The sequence below is a fragment of the Canis aureus genome, chromosome 26 (assembly GCF_053574225.1).
Source record: "Canis aureus isolate CA01 chromosome 26, VMU_Caureus_v.1.0, whole genome shotgun sequence".
NCBI lineage: Eukaryota > Metazoa > Chordata > Mammalia > Carnivora > Canidae > Canis > Canis aureus.
This window is the reverse complement of record NC_135636.1, coordinates 6,314,874-6,338,910: the sequence shown is the minus strand read 5'-3', so window position 1 is coordinate 6,338,910 and position 24,037 is coordinate 6,314,874. Positions and strand designations below refer to the sequence as shown.

The 24,037-nt window shown below is 43.8% G+C and overlaps 1 long non-coding RNA gene and 1 pseudogene across 1 annotated transcript in view; one reads left to right on the top strand and one right to left on the bottom strand.

Moving 5' to 3' along the window:
- Window positions 1-23,011, top strand: part of LOC144298768 (uncharacterized) — a 28,737-nt gene extending 5,726 nt beyond the window's left edge. Inside the window, exon 3 of the long non-coding RNA XR_013365652.1 lies at window positions 22,873-23,011. This is a non-coding gene — a long non-coding RNA (uncharacterized LOC144298768). The remainder of the gene's footprint in view (window positions 1-22,872) is intronic.
- On the bottom strand, window positions 9,044-15,165 carry LOC144298761 (Y-box-binding protein 2 pseudogene; annotated as a pseudogene).
- Window positions 23,012-24,037: the final 1,026 nt, after the last annotated feature.

Here is a 24,037-nt window from a genome sequence, read left to right as displayed (position 1 = left end):
ACAGCCCACACCAGGTGGTCACAGGAGGAATTTGATACAGGGAACTAGTTACAAACATGATGGAAGTCAGCATCCCAGAAATCAGTGATAGCGGCTTATCAAACTAGAGCTGTGGAGCCGCAGCACAAGGCAGTGTTAGCAGAACCAGGGCCAGGGTCTCCCAGTGGCCACAGCACCAAGATGGGGGCACTCTGGTCTCTATTAGAAATTGGAGGTCAGGGGTCAAGAGGAGGGTGAGAAAGGCTGGGATTGGTCCCTTCCTCTTGGCTTATCTCCTGGCAGAGCTTCCCGTTGGCCAAATCTAAATGGAACCCAGTTGAGAAGAGAAATTAAGAAATATGGTTCCCAAGCAAAAACTGTGGGATGGATCTCAGAACAAACATGTATATTTTATTATCACTCAGTGAAAAAAGGCAACGAAAAAAAGACCTAATATGAATTTAGCAGCACTTAGGGTGATTAAAAAAAAACAACAAAAACACCAAGAGCTGTATACACTCGTAAGGTATAGTGCCAGTGTGGGAGGGGCACATTATTTGTACAGTTTATTCTCAAAAGCTTGGTAGGCGTGTGCTGAGGCCCTGGCATTAATTCTGGGTCCCTCTATTCCTCCCCAGGTAGGCAGCCAGCAGTCTGGTGCTCTCTTGACCAGGGGAGAATAAACAGCCAGAGCACCTCGTCCTAACAGCTGAAGATGAGGTCTAGAACAGAAAGTATAATCCCCTTACGTGTCCGTGATATTGATGACCTTTGAAAACCTGAAGAGCTCTTTTAATTACCAGGGACCCTTTCCACATTAAGCTGGTGAATAGTGAAGTGTAATTCATCTTCTCTGTGTGTCTGGGAAATAGTTCTCATTCATTCCTCTGTCTGTCCTTTGGCGACAGTGGCTGCAGGGCCTCGCACCATGTCAGGGCCATGGCCTTCCCCGGCCCTCACCTTTGTGCTGCCCCACCTGGGGGAACAGGGGGCGTGCACCGGATTTTGTGAGCCAACGCAGAGCCCAGGTGTGGAGAGCGAGGACCCCTTTCTTAGATTGTCCTGAGAGAGCTCTTTGAACAGAGGTGTCATTTTCTCTTTGAGGCTGTAATTAAGCCACATAGCTCCCTGGCTGTCAGGCAGCTGGGTGTTTCCACCAGCCCCCTGAAGAGCCGGTGAAATATAAATGCAAAGATAAAGCCCCTCACATTTTGACTGTTTTGAATCCTGTCTTATCCTGAGCACCGGGAGTGAAGCCCCACACACAATAGGACTGCATATGACCTTGGGGATGGGATGACCCTTGGTATCTGGATAGTTGGCTCACTGTCTCATGTAGGCACAGAATCTGCAGCTACGTGCTGGTCTGTGTACGCCACCCAATGGCTCAGTGGTTGCCTGACAAACGCTCCCAGACTCAAGTGCTTGTTATCCAAACAGCAGACAGGACTACAAGGTCCCAACTTTGAGTTCCTGGAGTCACACATGATCAGCCCTGAGAGCCCGTGCAGAGAGCAGGAAGGCCACAGAGAAGACCTTTGTTCAGACCAGTGCTAACCTGTTTTCTTACTCCACCATCTGACCTCCTATTGCATAGACCAGACCATGTGTCCCACTCTTACTAACACGTCAGCAAGAGCTTCAGAGACCATGGTTAGCCTAAACGGCTGCTGCAATCCCCCCACTTGTCACTGACCGGGCAGGAGGTCATGGCCCAGGTCAGAAAGGAAGCCTGACTCTGTTCCTCAGTTTCTAGGGGGTGTCACTGAGGTTTGCTTACTGCAAGGTGATCTATGCCAATAAAGCAATGTACAGAGGCAGGTCAGGAATAAATCATGTTTAAGGCAGAATAGTTTTATAAGCTCCCTGCTCCACCGGCGGCCTGCACCAGCTGCAATCAAGCAGCGTGAGCAGCGGAGGGCAGCAGAGGACGTAGTTGTGAGGTGGCGTGGTGCTGACCCAGGCTCCCCACCCTGCGGGAAAAGCCCACAGACCTTGCAGGGGCCAGTTCTGCCAAGATGCAAGCCTTACCTCTTCAACACGTCCACTGGGCATTTGACCGGTGAACCGCAGGTCAGGCCCAATAAAGAAGTAGGCTGTGCGAACAGCCTCCAACTCCGACTAAGGGGAGACAATTTACAGGTGTTCTCTTATCCCACCCACGCGGCCAGGGAGTGGAGCAGCAGCCTGCTGACCCCCATGCTGGACAGGCCCCCTGTCCCTCCTACAACTGCTGAGAGTGCCTTGGGTCCTCAGGTAGCTGCTTGGTTTTTGAAGATGAAGAATCTCATCTTAGAATTCCCCAAACCTCTAAATTGTGCACCTAGGAGCTCTGGGTCCTTCATGCACCTGCTCCCCAAGTGCTGTCTGTGATTCAGGATAAGTGGGTGAAATCAGATTGACCTACTTCCTCCCCCACCCCTAATATCAGTGCTGAGATAAGCGCTGTGAAAATACCTCCAACATGGAGAAGAGAAAAGATGGAATGGAGGTGCAAGCCCGTGGAAAGAAGAGGGGCGTACCTTGAACAGCCTTCACTGGGTTTCTCCCCACCTTTATTGAGTTATAATTGACAAATAAAATTGCATATGTTTAACACATACAATGTGATGATATGATATACACACAAACTACAAAATGATTATCAAAATCAAGTTAATTAACACATCCATCGCCTCACATAGTTTTTTTTTTTTTTCCTTTTTTTCTTTTTTTGTAGTGGGAACACTTGAGATCTACTTTCTTAGCAAATTTCTACTCTCTTAGCAACTTTCAAGGACACAACCCAGTATTGTCAACTAAAATCACCAGAACTTACTCTTTTATAACTGGAAATCTGTACCCTCTGACTGACATTTCTCCAATTCACCCAACCTCCAGTCTTTGGTAGCAACCATTCTGTGCCATGTTTCTGTGGGATTGGCTCTTTAAAAAAAGCAATTTTACGTATGAGTGACCTCATACTGTATGTGTCTTTCTCTGCCTGGCTTACTTCACTTAGCATGTCTCCAAGTTCGTCCATGTTGTCACAAATGTCAAGATTTCCTTCTTATTTCATGGCTGAATAATATTCCATCATATATATGCCCTATCTTCTTTATCAGTTCATCCATTGATGGACATTTAGGCTGTTTCCATATCTTAGTTACTATAAGTAAAGGCTTTATTGTTTTTTTACTTTTTTAAAAAAAGTTTATATATATATATATATATATATATATATATATATATATTAATTTCTACACTTAACGTGGGTTTGAATTCATGACTCCAAGACCCAGATTTGCTGACTCTTCCAACTAAGCCAGCCAAGTGCCCTCACTGTTTTTTATTTCTGTAGATGCTGCTGCCCTTGACTGGGCATCAGTGTTCCTAATGACCTACAAGGCACACAGTATCAGTGGGATCTCAGTCCCTTACGGAAACCCACAATTCACTCAAGCTATTTTCTTTTCCCTTCCAGATTTCATATTTTTCCAGGCTGACACCCTTTCTGCAGCTTGCCCAGCCTTCTTTCTGCCTAGAAGGAGGGCCTGCCTAGTCCTTACCTCCATGACCCTCTTTTGATGGCTGAATGGCCATTTTGAGGCTGTCTTGTTCTTTCTAGTCCTTTCTTGTCGCTGCGGCCATGCGGTAGCAGGGCTGTGAGATGGTGAATCAGAAGCTCACTGGCTTAGAGTAAGATGGATCTTGATGCTGGTCTTGATGCTCTGGAAGAGGCTTGCACACCTATTTCCTGGGGTTGGCTGTCCATCCCGCAGCCCAACTCCCTCACCACCCTACTCTTGCCTGGGATACCCACCCTTACTGGACCTTCTGCCTAGGTCACGGGTAACACCCTCTGTTGCCTGAGCCCAGGATGTCCTTCTACCTCCCAAGGTGTTCCATGTACACAACTAATGGGGGTGTGGCTGAGTAGGAGGGGCAGCTTCGAATCTCCTTTTGAGACTTCTGTTTCCTGGAAATTCACAGAATTGAGCTGAGGTCTCTGTGGCAGAGGCCAGTCAGGGGTGGGCCCCAGATCTGGGGAAAAGGAGGCCCCAGTGTGAGGTGGGGAACCTGAGACTCTACACTGAACACCTCTATCTGGCAGCAACAATGGTCTGTACTTCCTCTGCAAAGTAATTCCAAAACCATTTCTAGGCTACCCTATCTTCAGTCTTCAAGTAAATAAACTCTTGAGTTCAATTGTTCAGGTTATTTTTCTATCTTCGATCCCCTCATGTCACCCTTTGGACAAAAGCAACCCTGAGACATTACTCTGTGGATTCTATGCCATCATCATGCCCATGGAGCAGCTTGAGGATCACCCAGCTCTTCAGGTAAATGCAGGAATTGCCAAATGTTCACTCCCTCCTAAACAGGGAAGAATAGCCATGCTGGTTCAAGAGTGCACCAGAAATGCAGAGCAATTGAGATGCTTAGAGATATGAAACCCAGGAAATATTCCATTAAAAATGGCACACTCTAAGGCAGCTCAAGCTCAAAGTAAATGAAAAGTTCAGGCTGGGATAATCCCACCAAGATATTTGAGAAGAGAGCTATTTCCAGATTGACCATACCTGACCTCCAGTTTTGTTTCTCAATGCAGTAGGGACCAGCTAAGCAGCAGGAGGAAAGAGGAGGATCTGATAACATTTAAACCCGAGTCCTTTGCCCACATTATTCCCAAAGCAAGAACCCTCAACTACTGTTGCCTTCACACTCTCCTCCAGATCACTTCCCTTCGTTTTAGGCCAGCCGCTGTACCAGAGCTTTCTGCCATGGTGGAGATAATCCTGCTCTGCATCGTGCAATATGGTAGCCATCTGCGGCAAATGGCTATTTAGCACTTGAAGGGTAGTCACTGCAACTAAGGAAGAAATTTTTAAACTTTATTTAAGGACAGTTAATTTAAATTTAAAAATTAAAATGGAACTAGCCATGCTATGTTGTAATGGAGGGTACTGTTCTATTTTCAGATCATTAAAGATCCAGACTCGCTGTCATTATCTCCAATATTATATGTGCTTTCATCCTTCATGATTTCAGTGTGCTCATATGTGATCCTTTCCACAAGCTGGGCTTTCAGTTCTTTTCCCTCCCCCACTCAGCTTTATTACGATGTAACTGACTGTAACACTGTGTAAGTTCAAGGTATAAAAAGTGTTCATTTGATTCACTTATATCTTTTTTTAAAAATTTTTTATTGTAGTTCAACTTGCCAACATATAGCATAACACCCAGTGCTCATCCTGTCAAGTGCCCTCCTCAGTGCCCATCACCCAGTCACCTCAACCCCCAGCCCACTTCCCTTTCTACTACTTTGTTCATTTCCCAGAATTTGGTGTCTCTCATGTTTTGTCATCCTCACTGATATTTTCACTCATTTTCTCTCCTTTCCCTTTATTCCCCTCCACTAATTTTTATATTCCCCAAATGAATGAGACCATATAACATTTGTCTTTTTTCGATTGACTTATTTCACTCAGCATAATAACCTCCAGGTCCCTCCACGTCGAAACAAATAGTGGGTATTTGTCATTTCTAATGGCTGAGTAATATTCCATTGTATACATAGACCACATCTTCTTTATCCATTCATCTTTCGAGGGACACTGAGGGTCCTTCCACAGTTAGGCTATTGTGGACATTGCTGCTATAAACATCGGGGTGCAGGTTTCCCGGCGTTTCGCTGCATCCGTATCTCTGGGCTAAATCCCCAGCAGTGCAATTGCTGGGTCGTAGGGCAGGTCTATTTGTCACTCCTTGAGGAACCTCCACACACTTTTCCAGAGTGGCTGCACCAGTTCACATTCCCACCAACAGTGCAAGAGGGTTCCCCTTTCTCCGTATCCTCTCCAACATTTGTTGTTTCCTGTCTTGTTAATTTTCCCCATTCTCACTGGTGTGAGGTGGTATCTCTTTTTTTTTTTTTTTTTTTTTTTTTTTTATTGGTGTTCAATTTACTAACACAGAATAACACCCAGTGCCCGTCACCCATTCACTCCCACCCCCCGCCCTCCTCCCCTTCTACCACCCCTAGTTCGTTTCCCAGAGTTAGCAGTCTTTACGTTCTGTCTCCCTTTCTGATATTTCCCACACATTTCTTCTCCCTTCCCTTATTTTCCCTTTCACTATTATTTATATTCCCCAAATGAACGAGAACATATAATGTTTGTCCTTCTCCGACTGACTTACTTCACTCAGCATAATACCCTCCAGTTCCATCCACCTTGAAGCAAATGGTGGGTATTTGTCGTTTCTAATGGCTGAGGAATATTCCATTGTATACATAAACCACATCTTCTTTATCCATTCATCTTTCGTTGGACACCGAGGCTCCTTCCACAGTTTGGCTATCGTGGCCATTGCTGCTAGAAACATCGGGGTGCAGGTGTCCCGGCGTTTCATTGCATTTGTATCTTTGGGGTAAATCCCCAACAGTGCAATAGCTGGGTCGTAGGGCAGGTATATTTTTAACTGTTTGAGGAACCTCCACACAGTTTTCCAGAGTGGCTGCACCAGTTCACATTCCCACCAACAGTGTAAGAGGGTTCCCTTTTCTCCGCATCCTCTCCAACATTTGTTGTTTCCTGCCTTGTTAATTTTCCCCATTCTGTGAGGTGGTATCTCATTGTGGTTTTGATTTCAAGTGATGCGGAGCATTTTCTCATGTGCATGTTGGCCATGTCTATGTCTTCCTCTGTGAGATTTCTCTTCATGTCTTTTGCCCATTTCATGTTTGGATTGTTTGTTTCTTTGGTGTTGAGTTTAATAAGTTCTTTATAGATCTTGGAAACTAGCCCTTTATCTGACACGTCATTTGCAAATATCTTCTCCCATTCTGTAGGTTGTCTTTTAGTTTTGTGGACTGTATCCTTTGCTGTGCAGAAACTTTTTATCTTGCTGAAGTCCCAATAGTTCATTTTTGCTTTTGTTTCTCTTGCCTTCATGGATGTATCTTGCAAGAAGTTACTGTGGCCGAGTTCAAAAAGGGTGTTGCCTGTGTTCTCCTCTAGGATTTTGATGGACACTTGTCTCACATTTAGATCTTTCATCCATTTTGAGTTTATCTTTGTGTATGGTGCAAGAGAGTGGTCTAGTTTCATTCTTCTGCATGTGGATGTCCAATTTTCCCAGCACCATTTATTGAAGAGACTGTCTTTCTTCCAGTGGGTAGTCTTTCCTGCTTTGTCGAATATTAGTTGACCATAAAGTTGAGGGTCCACTTCTGGGTTCTCTATTCTGTTCCATTGATCTACGTGTCTGTTTTTGTGCCAGTACCACACTGTCTTGATGACCACAGCTTTGTCGTACACTGAAATCTGGCATTGTGATGCCCCCAGATATGGTTTTCTTTTTTAATATTCCCCTGGCTATTCGGGGGTCTTTTCAGATTCCACACAAATCTTAAGATTATTTGTTCCAACTCTCTGAAGAAAGTCCATGGTATTTTGATAGGGATTGCGTTAAGCGTGTAAATTGTCCTGGGTAACATTGACATTTTCACAATATTATTTCTTCCAATCCATGAGCATGGAATATTTTTCCATCTCTTTGTGTCTTCCTCAATTTCTTTCAGAAGTGTTTTATAGTTTTTAGGGTATAGATCCTTTACCTCTTTGGTTAGGTTTATTCCTAGGTATCTTATGCTTTTGGGTGCAATTGTAAATGGGACTGACACCTTAATTTCTCTTTCTTCAGTCTCATTGTTAGTGTAGAGAAATGCCACTGATTTCTGGGCATTGATTTTGTATCCTGCCACACTGCCAAATTGTTGTATGAGTTCTAGCAATCTTGGGGTGAAGTCTTTTGGGTTTTCTATGTAGAGTATCATGTCATCGGCGAAGAGGGAGAGTTTGACTTCTTCTTTGCCGACTTGAGCCTTTTATGTCTTTTTGTTGCCTGATGGCTGAGGCTAGGACTTCTAGTACCATGTTGAATAGCAGTGGTGAGAGTGGACATCCCTGTCTTGTTCCTGATCTTAGGGGAAAGGTTCGCAGTGTTTCCCCATTGAGAAAGATATTTGCTGTGGGCTTTTCATAAATGGCTTTTAAGATGCTGAGGAATGTTCCCTCTATCCCTACACTTTCAAGAGTTTTGATCAGGAATGGATGCTGTATTTTGTCCAATGTTTCCTCTGCATCTATTGAGAGGATCATATGGTTCTTGTTTTTTCTCTTGCTGATATGATCAATCACATTAATTGCTCTACAAGTGTTGAACCAGCCTTGCATCCTGGGGATAAATCCCACTTGGTCATCGTGAATAATCTTCTTAATGTATTGTTGAATCCTATTGGCTTGTATCATGTTGAGAATTTCTGCATCCATGTTCATCAGGGATATTGGTCTATAATTCTCCTTTTTGGTGGAGTCTTTGTCTGGTTTTGGAATTAAGGTGACGCTGGCCTCATAGAACAAGTGTGGAAGTACTCCACATCTTTCTATCTTTCTGAACAGCTTTAGTAGAATAGGTATCGTTTCTTCTTTAAACGTTTGATAGAATTCCCCTGGGAAGCCATCTGGCCCTGGACTTTTGTGTCTTGGGAGGTTTTTGATGACTGCTTCAGTTTCCTCTCTGGTTATTGGCCTGTTCAGGTTTTCTATTTCTTCCTGTTCCAGTTTTGGTAGTTTGTGGCATCCAGATATGCGTCCATTTCTTCTAGATTACCTAATTTATTGGCGTATACTGCTCATAATAAGTTTCTAAAATCGTTTGTATTTCCTTGGTGTTGGTGGTGATCTCTCCTTTCTCATTCACGATTTTATTAATTTGAGTCCTTTTCTCCCTCCTTTTTAATAAGGCTGGCTAATGGTCTATCTATCTTATTAATTCTTTCAAAGAACCAACCTCTGGTTTTGTTAATCTGTTCCACAGTTGTTCTGGTCTCTATTTCATTGAGTTCTGCTCGAATTTTTTTTTTAAGCCTGTTTTTTGTTTTTACTGGAGGCTCAGGTGGCATATGACAGTTCATAAAATGGCTTCAGAGGTAGGGGCTGGGGTTGTTGGGAGGGGGAGACAAAAAATAAACTGGGGTGGGAAATAAAACAACCAGGAGGAGGTAAGAGCTGGCTGGTTCTTTCTCAGCCTGATTAGGGGAGGGAGCTGGTGCCTCTGAACAATAGGATGGATCCCTTCCTTCACCCTTGGTGGGGGAGAGAGGAAAAGCAAAAGGCTGTTGCTTCGGACCTCCTGAGTCTCAAGGAAAAGGGGAAAGCCGGTGTTCTGATGTCATGAATTCTGGGAAGGGGGAGGGGGTGCTGGGTCGGGTAGAGGGCAGCTGGAAAAACTGGCAGATAACCAGATGGTAGCCCTGGGGGTCCTTCATGTTGGAGTCACTCCAGTATGGTGGTGGTGGCGGGAGGTCCCCACTGTTGATGGGGGCCGAGGTCTCCTGGGCTGTGGACTGCCTGGGTCCGGGGGGCTGCTGCTGCCGCCGCCGCTGGAAGTACGGACGGTTTCGTGGGCACTGGGGCTCAGGCCGGGACCATCAGTGGGGCCTTGGCTGGGCTTGGTCTCGCCATCCCACCATCCCAGTGGTAGGCTGCTGGGGTGGCCTGGGGCGGAAAGGCCTTCGGTACCTAGGCCGGAACCTGGGAAGGGGACCCGCTCATCTCCTTGCTGTTGGTCTCCCTCCAGTGGAGCTGTCTCTGTGGGCTCTACCCGGTCGGTGCCCTCTATAGGCTGCTGCTGGTTGAGGGGCCGAGGGCCTCGCACAAAGCGCCGGCGGTAGAAGAAGGGAGGCGGGTGCCGCCGCCTGGGCCTCTGCCCAGAGTCCTCAGCTCGCTCCCCCTCGCTGCCCGGTTCTGTCCCACCTGATGGAGCCTCTGCCACCATGGGTGGCGGGGCAGCTGGACGGGGCCGGGGGATGAATCGGCGGAACCTGCGACGATTAGGGGCATAGCTGCTGCCCTTCACTGGCACGCCCCCGGGCCCAGGTACGTTGGCAGCTTCTGCACCCTTCTCTCCCTCCACGACATCAAACTCCACGTCCCCCCATCTCCGACGCTGCGCAGGAACTTCCTGGGGTTGCTCCTCTTAATGGCCGTCTGGTGAACAAAGACACACTCCTTGGTGTCATTCCTGTTGATGAATCCGTAATGATTCTGGACGTTGAAACGAATTCTCTTCTTCCGCTGGGTGTAGGATCTATTTGCTGTTTTTTCTCCAGCTCCTTTAGGTGCAAGGTTAGCTTTTGTATTTGAGTTCTTTCCAGGTTTTGGGTGGATGCTTGTATTGCGATGTATTTCCCCCTCAGGGCTGCTTTTGCTGCATCCCAAAGATTTTGAACGGTTGTATCTTCATTCTCATTAGTTTCCATGAATCTTTTTAATTCTTCTCTAATTTCCTGGTTGACCCTTTCATCTTTTAGCAGGATGGTCCTTAACCTCCACGTGCTTGAAATCCTTCCAAACTTCTTCTTGTGATTTAGTTCTAGTTTCAAAGCATCTTGGTGTGAGAATATGCAGGGGACGATCCCAATCTTTTGGTATCAGTTAAGACCTGATTTGTGCCCCAGTATGTGGTCTATTCTGGAGAAAGTTCCATGTGCACTTGAGAAGAATGTGTATTCAGTTGTGTTTGGATGTAAAGTTCTGTAGATATCTGTGAAATCCATCTGGTCCAGTGTATCACTTAAAGCTCTCGTTTCTTTGGAGATGTTGTGCTTAGAAGACCTGTCGATTGTAGAAAGTGTTATATTCAAGTTTCCAAGTATAAGTGTATTATTATCTAAGTATGTCTTAACTTTGGTTATTAATTGATTGAGACACTTGGCGGCTCCTGCATTCAGGGCATAAATATTCATGATTGTTAGGACCTCTTGTTGGATAGATCCTTTAAGTATGATATAGTGTCCCTCTTCATCTCTTACTACAGTCTTTGGGATAAATTTTAGTTTATCTGATATAAAGATGGCTACCCCTGCTTTCTTTTGAGGACCATTTGAATGGTAAATGGTTCTCCAACCTTTTATTTTCAGGCTGTAGGTGTCCTTCTGTCTAAAATGAGTCTCTTGTAAACAGAAAGTAGATGGGTCCTGCTTTGTTATCCAGTCTGAAACCTTGTGCCTTTTGATGTGGTCATTAAGCCCGTTCACATTCAGAGTTACTATTGAAAGATATGAATTTAGTGTCATCGTAATGACTATTTAGTCCCTGTTTTTGTGGATTGTTTCCTTGGACTTCCTCTTTCTTTTACAGGGTCCCCCTTAATATTTCTTGCAGAACCGGCTTGGTGGTCACATATTCCTTCAGTTTCTGCCTATCTTGGAAGCTCTTTATCTCTCCTTCTATTCTGAATGAGAGTCTTGTTGGATAAAGTATTCTTGGTTGCATGTTCTTCTCATGGAGGACCCTGAATATATCCTGCCAGCCCTTTCTGGGCTGCCAGGTCTCTGTGGAGAGGTCTGCTGTTATCGTAATGCTTCTCCCCATAAAAGTTAGGGATTTCTTGTCTCTTGCTGCTTTAAGGATCTCCTCTTTATCTTTGGAATTTGCAAGTCACTAATAAATGTCGAGGTGTTGAGAAGTTTTTATTGATTTAGAGGGGAATCTCCCTATCTCCTGGATCTGAATGCCTGCTTCCCTTCCCAAGTTAAGAAAGTTCTCAGCTATGATTTGTTCAAATACAGTTTCTGGACCTCTGTCCCTTTTTGCGCCCTGGGGAACCCCAATTAAACGTAGATTTTTTCCTTCTGAGGCTATCATTTATTTCCCTTAACCTATCCTCATGATCTTTTGTTTTTCTCTTTTTTACTCAGTTTCCTGCTTTGCCATCAACTTGTCTTCTATGTCACTCACTCATTCTTCTACCTCATTAACCCTCGTCGCTAGGACCCCCGGTTTGGATTGTGTCTCATTTAATTTATTTTTAATTTTGGTCTGATTAGATATAAATTCTGCAGTCATGAAGTCTCTTGAATCCTTTAGGCTTTTTTCTAGAGCCACCAGGAGCTTTATAATTGTGCTTCTGAATTGGCTTTCTGACATTGAATTGTAATTCCAATTTCGTAACTCTATGGGAGAGAGGACTGTTTCAGATTCTTTCTTTTGTGGTGAGTTTTTCCTTCTAGTCATTTTGCTCAGTGCAGAGTGGCCAAAAACAAGTTGAACTGGAAAAAGGAGAAAAGGAGAGAAAAAAAAAAAAAAGAAAAACAAGGAGGGGGGGACAAACAGAAAACAAAAAACAAGGGTGAGTATCCTCTGATTCTATATACTGTAAATCCCTCGACTTCCCCTGAAACTTTCCAGTGCTGCTTGGTCAATAACTTGCTTTTCCCCTGTCCTTCCAGCTGGTCTTCTGGGGGAGGGGACTGCTGTGCTGATTCTCAGGTGTGTGCTCCTCGGGGAGCTGCCCCGCCCCCTGCCTGGTGCATGGCTCAGTGGGAGCTGTTTATCCTGTGAGTCCCCTGCTCAATCCCAGGTACAAGGTGACACCAGGGGAACAACAGTGGCGGTGGCCAGCTCTCCAGCTGTGGAGTCAGCTTCCGCAGTAACTAGCACAGCTCTCAGTCCTCAGGGGCCTGGATGCTCCGGGGCGGGGGGCGCCAATCTGTACAGCTCGGGGGCAGGAGCATCCTCGCTGTCCTGTGTCCTCCCGGCCTCTGCCTGCCCCTGGGGGAGCGCCGGATCCTGGGGTGTGTCCCCCGGGGCCCTGGGCTCCGGGGCCTGCACTGCTGGAATCGCGCTCCTGGGGCCGCGCAGCCCCCTCCAGGCAGAGCCACCGCCTGAGCCACCCGAGCTGTTTCTGAGGTCCCGCGCTGCAGCCCTTTAGGGAGCTCGGCCGGGGGGTGTGGCGGCTCTCCCTGGGGTACGGGTCCTCAGTTGGTGCCCCCGGGAGCCTGAGGGCATCCCTGCTCCCCCCCGCCCCCCCCCGGATCCTGCCCGAACTCCCTGCGAGCGCCTTTCCGCCCGGGAAGGTTGGTGCAGCTCCTGCTTCTCCGGGACGGGGCTCTCCTGTCCTGGGGACACTCGCCCCGGCCTCAGCCCGGCTCCTCGCGGGGCCCCTCCCCCTTGGAGGCCTTTGTTTCTTTATTTCTTCCCCCCCTCCCCCCCGTCTTCCTACCTTGATAGAAGCGCGAATTCTTCTCACTGTAGCATTCCAGCTGTTCTCTCTTTAAATCTCAGGCCGAATTTGTAGGTTTTCAGGCTGATTTGAAAGTTATCTAGGTAAGTTGGTGGGGACAGGTGACTTGGGGACCCTACTCTTCCACCATCTTGGAAACAAGCTGATTCACTTATATCTTGCAACATGTTCCCACCCTAGTGTTAGAGGACACCTCCACCATCTCACATAATTATCATTTCCTTCCCGTGGTGGGAACATTTCATCACCACTCTTGGCAACATTCAAGTATATAACACTCAAATGTTCTATCACTATACTATAATCAGAATGCTGTACATTAGATCCTCAGAACCTGTTGATCTTATAAATGGAAGCTTTGTCCTGTATGTCCCCATTTCTGCCACCCTTCAGCCCCTGATAACCACTTCTTCACTCTCTGTTTCTTTGAGTTTGGCTCTTTTATATTCCACATATAAGTGACACCATACAATATTTGTCTTTTTTTTAATTATCTCACTTTGGCATCAAGATCCATCCGAACTGTCACAAATGGCAGGATGTCATTATTTCTCGTGACAGAATAATATTCCATTCCAATAGATATTCCATTAATTAATTATAGATTTATAATATATGGTATATATTATCAAATAAACAATTGATTATATAATTATTATATATTATATAATATATTATAGAATGATATTCCATTAATTAATATATAATATTTCCTAATATTCCGTTCCATTTCCAATGCGTGTGTGTGTGTGTATATACACATATAATGATGGAGTGAACATGGGGGTGCACATATCTCTTTGAGAGCCTAATTTAATTTTCTTCAAAACAGTATGCCAGCTGGAATTGCTGGATCATATGGTAATTCTATTTTTAACAAGAGTTCCCTTTCTCCACACCCTTGTGAGCACTTGTTTCCTCTTGTCTTTTTGATGACCTTGACCCTTCCATTCTTGAACCCCTCTCCTGCATTGGCTTTGTCCTCTACCTACTTTCATAGGTTTGCTGAAGACATTGCTTCATTAGTAATAACTACAGCTCTGCCATCATCTTATTTGGCAACACCTGTATTCCTAGAATTCCAGCAATCTTTGAGGACACTGGAACATGAATTCTATTGACCCTACCATCTTGTTGGTGGTACCTTGTTTTACCTTGTTGGTGTTGAATCTTCTTCCAATACAGTTCTCTTCTTAAGCTTTGTTCTGGGATATAGGTGAGTTAAGGAGAGAGTTTGATCCCTTAGGAGAGAGCTTGATCCCTTAGGGTCTTACTTTCAAGTGAGGCCAGAGCAGCCTAACTTTACCCTATTATTGAGGCAACACCCTTGTGAGCCTGTGAGCAGTGCCCTGTGTGTTATGGCACTTTCTACTCTGGGGTACTCTCCTGACACTCAAGTATATTCTGCTGAAGACTTAAGGGCACTCTGTAGCTTTCTAGATTCTCTCTCCCAGCAGCTATCCTTTCGAGGACTCTGCTCTACAGAGACTCCAGCTGTGTTGACCTTCCCAGGCCCCCGCACCATCTCCTCATCTCCAGAAAGTTGCCAGGCTCTGTCCAGGGCCTCCCTTCTTGCGCCGCACCCTTGACTCTCTCCAGGAAGTATGCTGGACAATTGTAAACTCAATCTGTTGGTTTCTCATTTCTCAGGGATTCCTGCCAATGCTGACTGTTTTCCAGTGTCTAAACACCATTGTTTGAGAATATATATAAATGGAGGAGGTCCAGATTTTTAGTTATTTAAGATGAGAGGGTAAATCTTGGCCAGCAGACAGAAATCCTCATTTTCCCTCTTCCTCACACCCCTCCTTACTCAGTTTAGACCTCATGCTCAATCACTGTAGACATGACCTTGTTCTTTGCTCTTTTCTTCTTCTAGCTTGACAAACCATAGTCCTGGTTAAATCCAGATCTCTGCCAATCCCTGTTTGCCTCTGCAGATGAGCACACCTGCATAGAAATACCTACCATGGCGGCAGCTTTGTATTTAAATTTATGGCTGTGGACACCTGTGGACCATTCATGCTGCCTGACAAATACATTGTCTGTCTCCAATCCAATCTCTAAATGGCCACACCAAGCCTTCTTCTCAAAGTCCAAATTTTCCACCACCATCTTCTCTCTCTCAGCTTCCAACTTTGTTGGAAAATGTAAGCCACTAGAGTCATTTCAAAGACAATCCGTGCCAGCGTCACTGACTTACGCTTCCCTGCACTCAACCTGCTTTCTGGCCTCTTCCAGAGATGACCACCCTCCCCTCATTAACCTATCTCTTCCTCTGTGCATGAGGCCTCAGTTTCTCATTTCAAAGGACTTTACTGCAGTGATTCTCCTTTCTCTCTCCCACATCATCAGGTGGTTGCCTTTCATTGGATCATTCCCATTACTCAGAGTTTCTCTCATCTTAAAGGAACTCATGGCCCTGCTTCCTCCCCATTTCTGTATCATTTATTTGCTCTCCTTTTGAAGCAAAACTCAGTGAAAAACCTCACTGCCATTAATCCATCTCTTCCCACCTTCTCTTGATTCCACCCTTATCAGGCTTTAGCTGCCAATACACACCTAAAAATGTTCTCATCAAGGTCACTGTGACCTCCATGTCACTAAAGCCAAAGGTCAATTCTCAATTCTCATACTATTGACCCAGGAGCATTGACTTAATAAGTATTTTCTTCTCTTGGAGACATTTTCTGCCTTGGCTTCTAAGACACCACATGTACCTGCTTTTTTTTCTCAGTCCCCTTACTGGTTTCTCCTCTCGTCCATGACCTTGTTTTGTGGAACACCTCAGATTCAATCCTTTATCTCTTTACCAATACCTTCCCTTTTGATGATCGTATCCTGTCTTATGGCATTATACTGCATCCATGTGCTGCAACACCCTCCCTCATTTACATTTTTAACCCAGACTGTTCTTCCAGCTCAAGACTCATACACCCAACTGCTTACACAACATCTCCACTTGGATGCCAAGGGACATCTCCAGCTCATCATGGATGAATGAGAATTCTGTCCCACTTATCCAGTGCCTTCTAACTCGTTTCCTTGCTTCGATCCCTATTCCTTCATAATGTATGCTCAACATGGCAGCTAGAATAAGCAATCCTTTTAAAATTTAGGTCAACAGCATCCGTCCTTTGCCAATAACTTCAGTGCCTCCATTTCATTCAGATTAAAAGACAAAGTCCTTGTAGTGGCCTGCAGCCTGCTGATCTGGGTCCTGTGACTACTCCACTGTGTCCTCTGACTTTCCTTTTGTTCATTTTGTTGTGTCTGCACTGGCCTCTCTGCTCTCTGAAACATGCAGCCATGCTCCCTGCTTAAGGCCTTTGCAGGAGCTGCTCTCTGCCCAGAACACTTTCCCCCCATTTATCAGCCTGGCTCACTCCTTCAAGTCTTTGCTCAAATGCCACCTTCTCAATGAGGTGATCTGATGGTTCCACTTAACTCCATAACTAGCCTTTCCTTGTGCTCTGACCCACCTCCACTCTGCTCCTTGCCATTTCCTTCCTTCCTTCCTTCCTTCCTTCCTTCCTTCCTTCCTTCTATTCCTTCTTCTTCTTCTTCTTCTTTCCTTCCTCCCTCCCTTCTCCTTTCTTTCTTTCTTTCTTTCTTTCTTTCTTTCTTTCTTTCTTTCTTTCTTTCTTTCTTTCTTCTTTCTCTCTTTCTGAAGTGCTCCTTGCCATTTTCTAGATAATTCACTTGCTCATTATGTCAATGTTCTTGTCTCTAATGGCTAAGATATAGGCTCAATGAGGCTCCAAAGCCTGATTTTGTTCACTCATGTCTCCATGTGCATAGAACACTGTCAGCACACACAAATACTTGTTAAATCAATGTTGGCTGAAATCCCTATTCCTTTTGTTCAAGTTTATGTGTATGTGTGTGTGTTTCAGTTGTTCTTAGGTTCCTGTTGCTCATTTTAATCTGATTTGACTTGGACAAAAGTATTTAGGTGAAGAAAAAGAGAAAGTGATTTCAGTGATTTTGGACCATAAACCTGACTTCAACCTGAAAATCATCATGCCAAAGAGTCTGGGTTTAAGACCAGTGATTATAATGTCCTACCTTTCCTGGACCAAGATATCACCAATGCCATCTCACATTAGGATGGCAAGAGTTAGTTGTGAGATCCAGTCAGGCTCTGTGCTCAGTGCAGAGTCTGCTTGGGATTCTCTATTTCCCTCATTCTCTGCCCCTCTCCTCACTTGCACTCACGTGCTCTCTTTCTCTCTCATAAATAGATAGATAGATGATAGATAGATGATAGATAGATAGATAGATAGATCTTTTTTTTTTTTAAGTGTGGCAAGAGTGTATTGTTCTTCCTATAAAGGCAACCAGTGTCTGTCCCCTCTCTGTCCTTTGGGCCACAGAATGGTCAATGTCTTCCCCAATATGACCACAGTACAGTCACATCATTTAAACCCCAGTTGATTACCTCTCAGCTTTTGATTTAAAAGTTCAGTCTCCTATCTTTTCTCAGCTTTCACTTGACAGTTAATGGAAATGAGTTGTGTTTCATTGTCTGGACTCTACTTTATACTTTGAGTATTTCCCACCTTTATTTGCTTAAAAAAGTGGAACATTAAGTGGCTCAGCTGTGCTTCACACATGAAACCTGTGCACCCATAGGCATCACCTCTTCTGCTTTACCCCAGTTACCATGGATGCAACTATGTGTGTGCACAGGCACCTGTCCCACAAAGCCATTAGCAACCTTGAGATAAGATTCTTTGAGGCAAGTTTGTAGCATTTAGACCAGCACATACCTTTTGTGGCACAAGTGAGAAGCTGTCACATAATGAACTGGACAATTTAGCAGCAGTGGTAGAGTCAGTGCTTTAACATACACCATACACAGTTAGGAAAACAATGCCCCATGATTGCACTAACATCTTTGCCACAACTATTTCTCTGCTTATTCTCCTTGCTAGCTTTCCCTCTTTTCATCATATGAATTGGCAAATTCAGTTTATTCTCTCCTTGCCAGAAGGAATTCAGTGCCCTTCTAAACTTAAATAGCTATGTGATTTACCTGTGGGAAGTTCCTCTTCCAGAGTCTTTTTTTTAAGTTTTAATTCCAGTATGGGGGGCTCCTGGGTGGCTCAGTGGTTGAGCATCTGCCTTTGGCTCAGGTCATGATCCCAGGGTCCTGGGATCGAGTCCCACATCAGGCTTCTTGCAGGGAGCCTACTTCTCCCTCTGCCTGTGTCTCTGCTTCTCTTTGTGCATCTCTCATTAATAAATACATATTTTTTAAATTCCAGTATAGTTAACATGCAATGTTATATTAGTTTCAGGTGTACAATATAGTGATTCAATACTTCCATACATTTCATGATGATGTTCATCTCAACAAGTGCACTCCTTGATCCCCATCACCTATTTCACCCATCATCCCACCAACCTCCCATCTGATAACCATCAGTTTGTTCTCTATAGTTAAGAGTCTCTTTCTTGGTTTCTCTCTCTCTGTGTCTCTTTCTCTTTTTTTCTTTGCTCATTTGCTTTCTTTTAAAAAATATTTATTTAACATTTTTAAAATTTAAATTCAATTTGCCAACATATAGTATAATACCCAGTGCTCACCCCATCAAGTGCCCTCTTCATTTCCCATCACCCAGTTATCCCATTCCCCCTCCAACTCTCCTTCTGCAGTCCTTTGTTCATTTAGCAGAGTTAGAAGTCTCTTATGGTTTGTCTGTATCTCTAATTTTTCCCACTCAGTTCCCCTCCTTTCCCTTATAATCCTTTTCACTATTTCTTATATTCCCTGTATAAGTGATATCATATAATGATTGTCCTTCTCTTTGATTGATTTACTTCACTACTTCACTCAGCATAATACTCTCCCAGTTCCATTCACGTCAAAGCAAATGGTGGGTATTTGTCCTTTATTTTTTTTTCATACTGTTTTCTTTAAAGATTTTATTTATTTATTTATTCATGAGAGACACACAGAGAGAGGCAGAGGCATAGGCAGAAGGAGAAGCAGGCTCTCTGTGGGGAGCCCGATGGGATCACGCCCTGAGCCAAAGGCAGATGCTCAACCCCTGAGCCACCGAGGGGTCCCTCCATACTGTTTTCCACACTGGCTATATCAGTTTGCATTCCCACTAACAGTACACAACGTTTACTTTTTCTCCACAACCTCACCAATACCTATTGCTTCCGTGTTGTTGATTTTAGTCATTCTGACAGATGTAAGGTGACATCACATTGTAGGTTTGATTTGCATTTCCTTAATGATGAGTCATGTCAAGCATCTTTTCATCTGGGTGTCTTCTTTGGAGAAATGTCTGTTCATGTCCACCCATTTTTAAATTGGATTTTTTTGGTTTGTGAGTGTTGAGTTGTATTATTTCTTTATATATTTTGTCTTCCAGTCTTGAAGGTCAATATTAAAAATATTTTCTCTCTGTGGTGAAGACTGGACCCCAAGGTGTCCAGACAAGGACAGAGAAGGAGCAGCTACAGGAGGATGGGATCGACCTCTGGCCCATGCAGGCACCTTTGATAGGCACATTAGTGTATGCATGTGTATACATGGGCATATGCAGGTTGCAGGCATGTACACATGCATATATGTGTGCATGTGCTTGTGTGTGTGTGTGTGTGTGTTCAGGTATTTGAATACAGCAAAGGGGTAATTACATCTGAGGAGGCAGGCAGGGTCCCCTTGCTCTTCAGGAGAGACTGTCACTTGATACCAAGTATGTAGGGGTGGGAGGGTGGGAATGCTAGTACCAGCAGCTGCTTTTAATAATGCCTCTCACCTCTGCTGATTAATACATTTGTCAAAAGAAAAGGGAAATGGAAATGCCCCCCAATGCTGGGAGTGGGATAGGATTGGTTGAGATGTCCAACCTCAGATTAATTATTAGTGGTCTCATGTCCTCTCTTGGGCTCCAGATACAATAGAGTGATAAGGGAGGAGACACACACACAGATTTGTCTTGCCCTTTCTATATCCAGCTGGGCCCAGAGCCAGCTATACTTTGCTGGCATTCAGTTCCCAAGGGGGTTGGAGCATGGCTCGTTCCCAGCCAAAACTCCCCAAAGGCACCAGCAGTTTACAGAAAAGCCGGCAAACTGCAAGCTCCATCAAGAAAGGCACCAGAGACCAAAGTAGTTTTCCACCTTCAAACAAAAGCAAGCAGAACCTGAGGCAGATTTGGGTTTGCTCTACCCAGAAGAAAGATGACAAAGTTAGCTCAGGGAAGAGATTTCCCACAGCCCAGAGAATGGACAGGGCCCTGGGGACAGACTAAATAAGTTTGGACACTTAGGTCTGCATAGATGAGTGTTGGATTACACTAAATTGCACATAAGAAGGATAATGGAAATAGCTTATTCTCATTGTACCCCAGAACAATAGAACTGGTAATTATCCCAGGAAGTTTCAAAAGAATTCTTTTCTTTCAATTCCAACAAGAGTTTTTGAATTTTAGGGTAGAGGTAGTTCAATGCAGTGTTTTCACTAAAACCAAAACAAAACAAAACAAAAAAACAAAAAAGTTTCCTTCTTCTCCTAGGTATATAGAGAGATGTTATTTCCACCTCTTCTGTGGTTGAGGGTCACATGACCAGTGGGATGTGGGTGCAAGTGATGTAATTTGACCCCCAAACTTTCTGTGAGAGCTCCGTATTCTCTCTCCCATCAAAGACAGTCTTGTGGAGCTGCTTAATAGGATAGCGCTGCAAGGTGGAAGGCCTCTGGGTCCTTAAATGATTTTGTGGAGCAGAGCTACTTCTTCCCTGCCAAGCACTCACTGGGTGACAGACAAGACTGTTTCCTAGTGCATGAAGCCTAGGGCACCATTAATAAGGTATGCAAACTGGGTTTGCTTAAAACAACAGAAATATATTGTCTCACATTTCTGGAAGCTGCTCTGGACCATATTATTGTCTGGGAATGCTCTAGGGGAGGATGCTTCTTTGCCCTTTCTTGGCTTCCAATGGTTGTGGCAATCCTTGGCATTCATTTCTGGGTTTGTAGTTGGTCACTGTAACCTTTGTCTGTCCATTGCATGATGGTCTCTCCTTGTGTATCTTTCTAGGTGTCCAAAATTCCATCTTCTAGCAGACACCAGTCATGAATTAGAACCCACCTTAGTCCTGTATGACTTCATCTTAACTTGATTTATATCTGCAAGAAACTATTCCCAAATAAGGTTGTAGTCACAGATACTAGGAGTTAAGACTTGAACATATCTTTCTGGGGGACTCAATTCAACCCACTGTAGTATCTAAAATTTGGAGCTTGTTTGTTATAGAAGATGGTATTATTTTCTCTGACTGATACAAGTCTGGTATTGGTCCCTGCTGAGAAGAACTTTCTCCAGGAAACCCTTCTTAACCTCTTTCCTAAACATAGACCATGTGCTACTTTCACAGTGGATTCTTCACATTGCCTAAATTTCCCTTATTATTTTATTTATTATGCTGAGCTATGATGTCTTAATTATCTATATAAGTCAGCTTTTTGTCTCCTCTGCTACACTGTTCATGTCCTAGAGGCAGGAACTTCTTGTTCTTCATTGTATCTCCTGTGCCTGGTACATAATATATTTCTTAATAAATTCTTTTCAGGTAAACAAATGGATGGTGTGAGGAGGGCTTGGATGCTCTGGCACAAGCAGAATTAGTCTGACTTTCTGCCTTTAATTTGTTGTAGTCCCTAAAGGTCTCCTTGTTGCCAAATCCACAGGCTTATTCTCACTTCCCTTGTCTTTCTTGTTTCATGTGCCAGAGTTGGATGTCCTTGAACATCTCCCACATATTAATGATGTTTTAAGAATCTGGCTTTCTTGGGTTCCTGGTTCTCAGCTTATTATCAGTTCCTTCTTAAAAACTGCTTGTTTCTCATTTCTATTTTGACCCCTTGCCTATCACTTCAAACCCCACACCTCTAATAGAAAGTGTTTCTTTCACTCACTCCATTGGTAAAGATGGTTGGTTGAATTGACTTGAATTCCTTCTTAATCCATCTCCCAGTCCAGAACTTGCTTCATAGTGGCCACTCATCTCAATCAAGTCCCCCCACATGGACTTGAGAGCTACCTGGTCCTCCCCAGTTTTTCCAAGAATTACCACATCTCAGGATGTTAGCTAGGAGGTGCTCCCTACAGACCCATCAGGAGCCCTCAGGGATGGCAGGACCCTAAAGGTAGCCTTGTTCACTAAGCCATGCTTAGTTTTAAAAGACAACTTAAAAATTAGGCTTTATTTTTTTAGAGCAGGTTCATAGCAAAATTGAACTGAAAGTACAGAGTTCCCAGATACCCTCTGCCTTCATACATGTATAGCCTCCCCTACTATTATGGATTGGATGGTTATGTCTTCCCAGAATTCTTATGTTGAATAGTCTACATTACATTTTACAGGTTATGACAAATGTACATTTACCCACCATTATAGTATCATATAGAACGTTTTCCCTGGCCTAAAAGTCCTCTGCAGTCTGCCTATTTCTCCCTCCCTCCCTTTAACCCCTGGAAATCACTGAAATTTTTACCTTCTCCATAGTGTTGTCTTATAGAATGTCATATAATTGAACGTGTAGAGTATGTAGCATTTTCAGATTGGCTTCTTTCACTTAGTAATGTAAATTTAGGTTCTTGCATGTCTTTTCATTGCCTGGTAGTTCTTTTTTTTTTCCCCCCTAGCATTGAATACTATTCCCTTATCTGGATGTACCAGTTTATTTATCCACTCACCTAGCAAAAGACATCTTGATTGCTTAAAAGTTTAACAATTTTGAATAAAGTTTTCACATTTAAGTTAAATTAAACTAAATTAAATTAAAATTTTTTTTAGATGGGAAGGAGAGAGAGAGAGAGAGAATTTTAAGCAGGCTCCATGCCCAGTGCACAAGCAACCCTGAGATCATGACCTGAGCTGAAATAGACTCTGATGCCTAACTGCCTGAACCACCTAAGTGCCTCACAATAATGAATAAAGCTTTTGTAATCAACCATGTGCAAGTTTTTATATGGACATAAATTTTTCCTTTGGATGAGCATAAAGAAGTGTGAATTTTAAAAATTATTTATTTATTTATTCATGAGAGACATGGAGAGAGCGGCAGAGACACAGCAGAGGGAGAAGCAGGCTCCCTGTGGCGAGCCGGATGCAGGACTTGATCCTAGGACCTCGGGATCAGGACCTGAGCCAAAGGCAGTTGCTCAAGCCACGTAGGTGTCCCAAGAAGTGTGATTGTTATATTATGTGGTGAGACTATGTTTAATTTTAAAGAAACTGCCATACTGTCTCCAAGGTTGCTATACCATTTTGCTTTCTCATAAGTAACAGATGAGAGCTCCTGTTGTTCCACATCCTCACCAGCATTTGGTGGTGTCAATGTTCTGGATTTCAGCTATTGTAACAGGTGTGTAGTGGTATCTCATCATTGTTTAATTTGCATTTCTCTAACGACATATGATGTAAATCATGTTTTAACTTGCTTACTTGCTGACTAAATATCTTCTTTAGTCAAGTGTTCAGATCTTTGGCCCATTCTTTTTAAAGTCAGTTTGCTTGTTTTATCATTGAGTTTTAAGAGTTTTTATATATATTGCCTAACAGTCCTTTTTCAGATCTGTCTTTGGCAAATCTTTTCTCCCAATCTGTGGCTTGTCATCTCATTCCCTCAACATTGTTTTCACAGAGCAGAATATATTTACATATTATAATTGCCTTTGCTTCTTTGTAAAAATTGGTTGACTATATTTAGGTGTTTATTTCTAGGATCTCTATTCTGTTCCATGGATTTGTCTGTTCTTCCACTAATACCACAATGTTTTGATTACTGTGGGTCTAAAGAAAGACTTGAAGTCAGGTAAAATTAATCCTATAAATCTGTTTTTTTAATGTTTTCATATGATTTTTTTAATAATAAATTTATTTTTTATTGGTGTTCAATTTACCAACAAACAGAATAACACCCAGTGCTCATCCCGTCAAGTGCCCCCCTCAGTGCCCG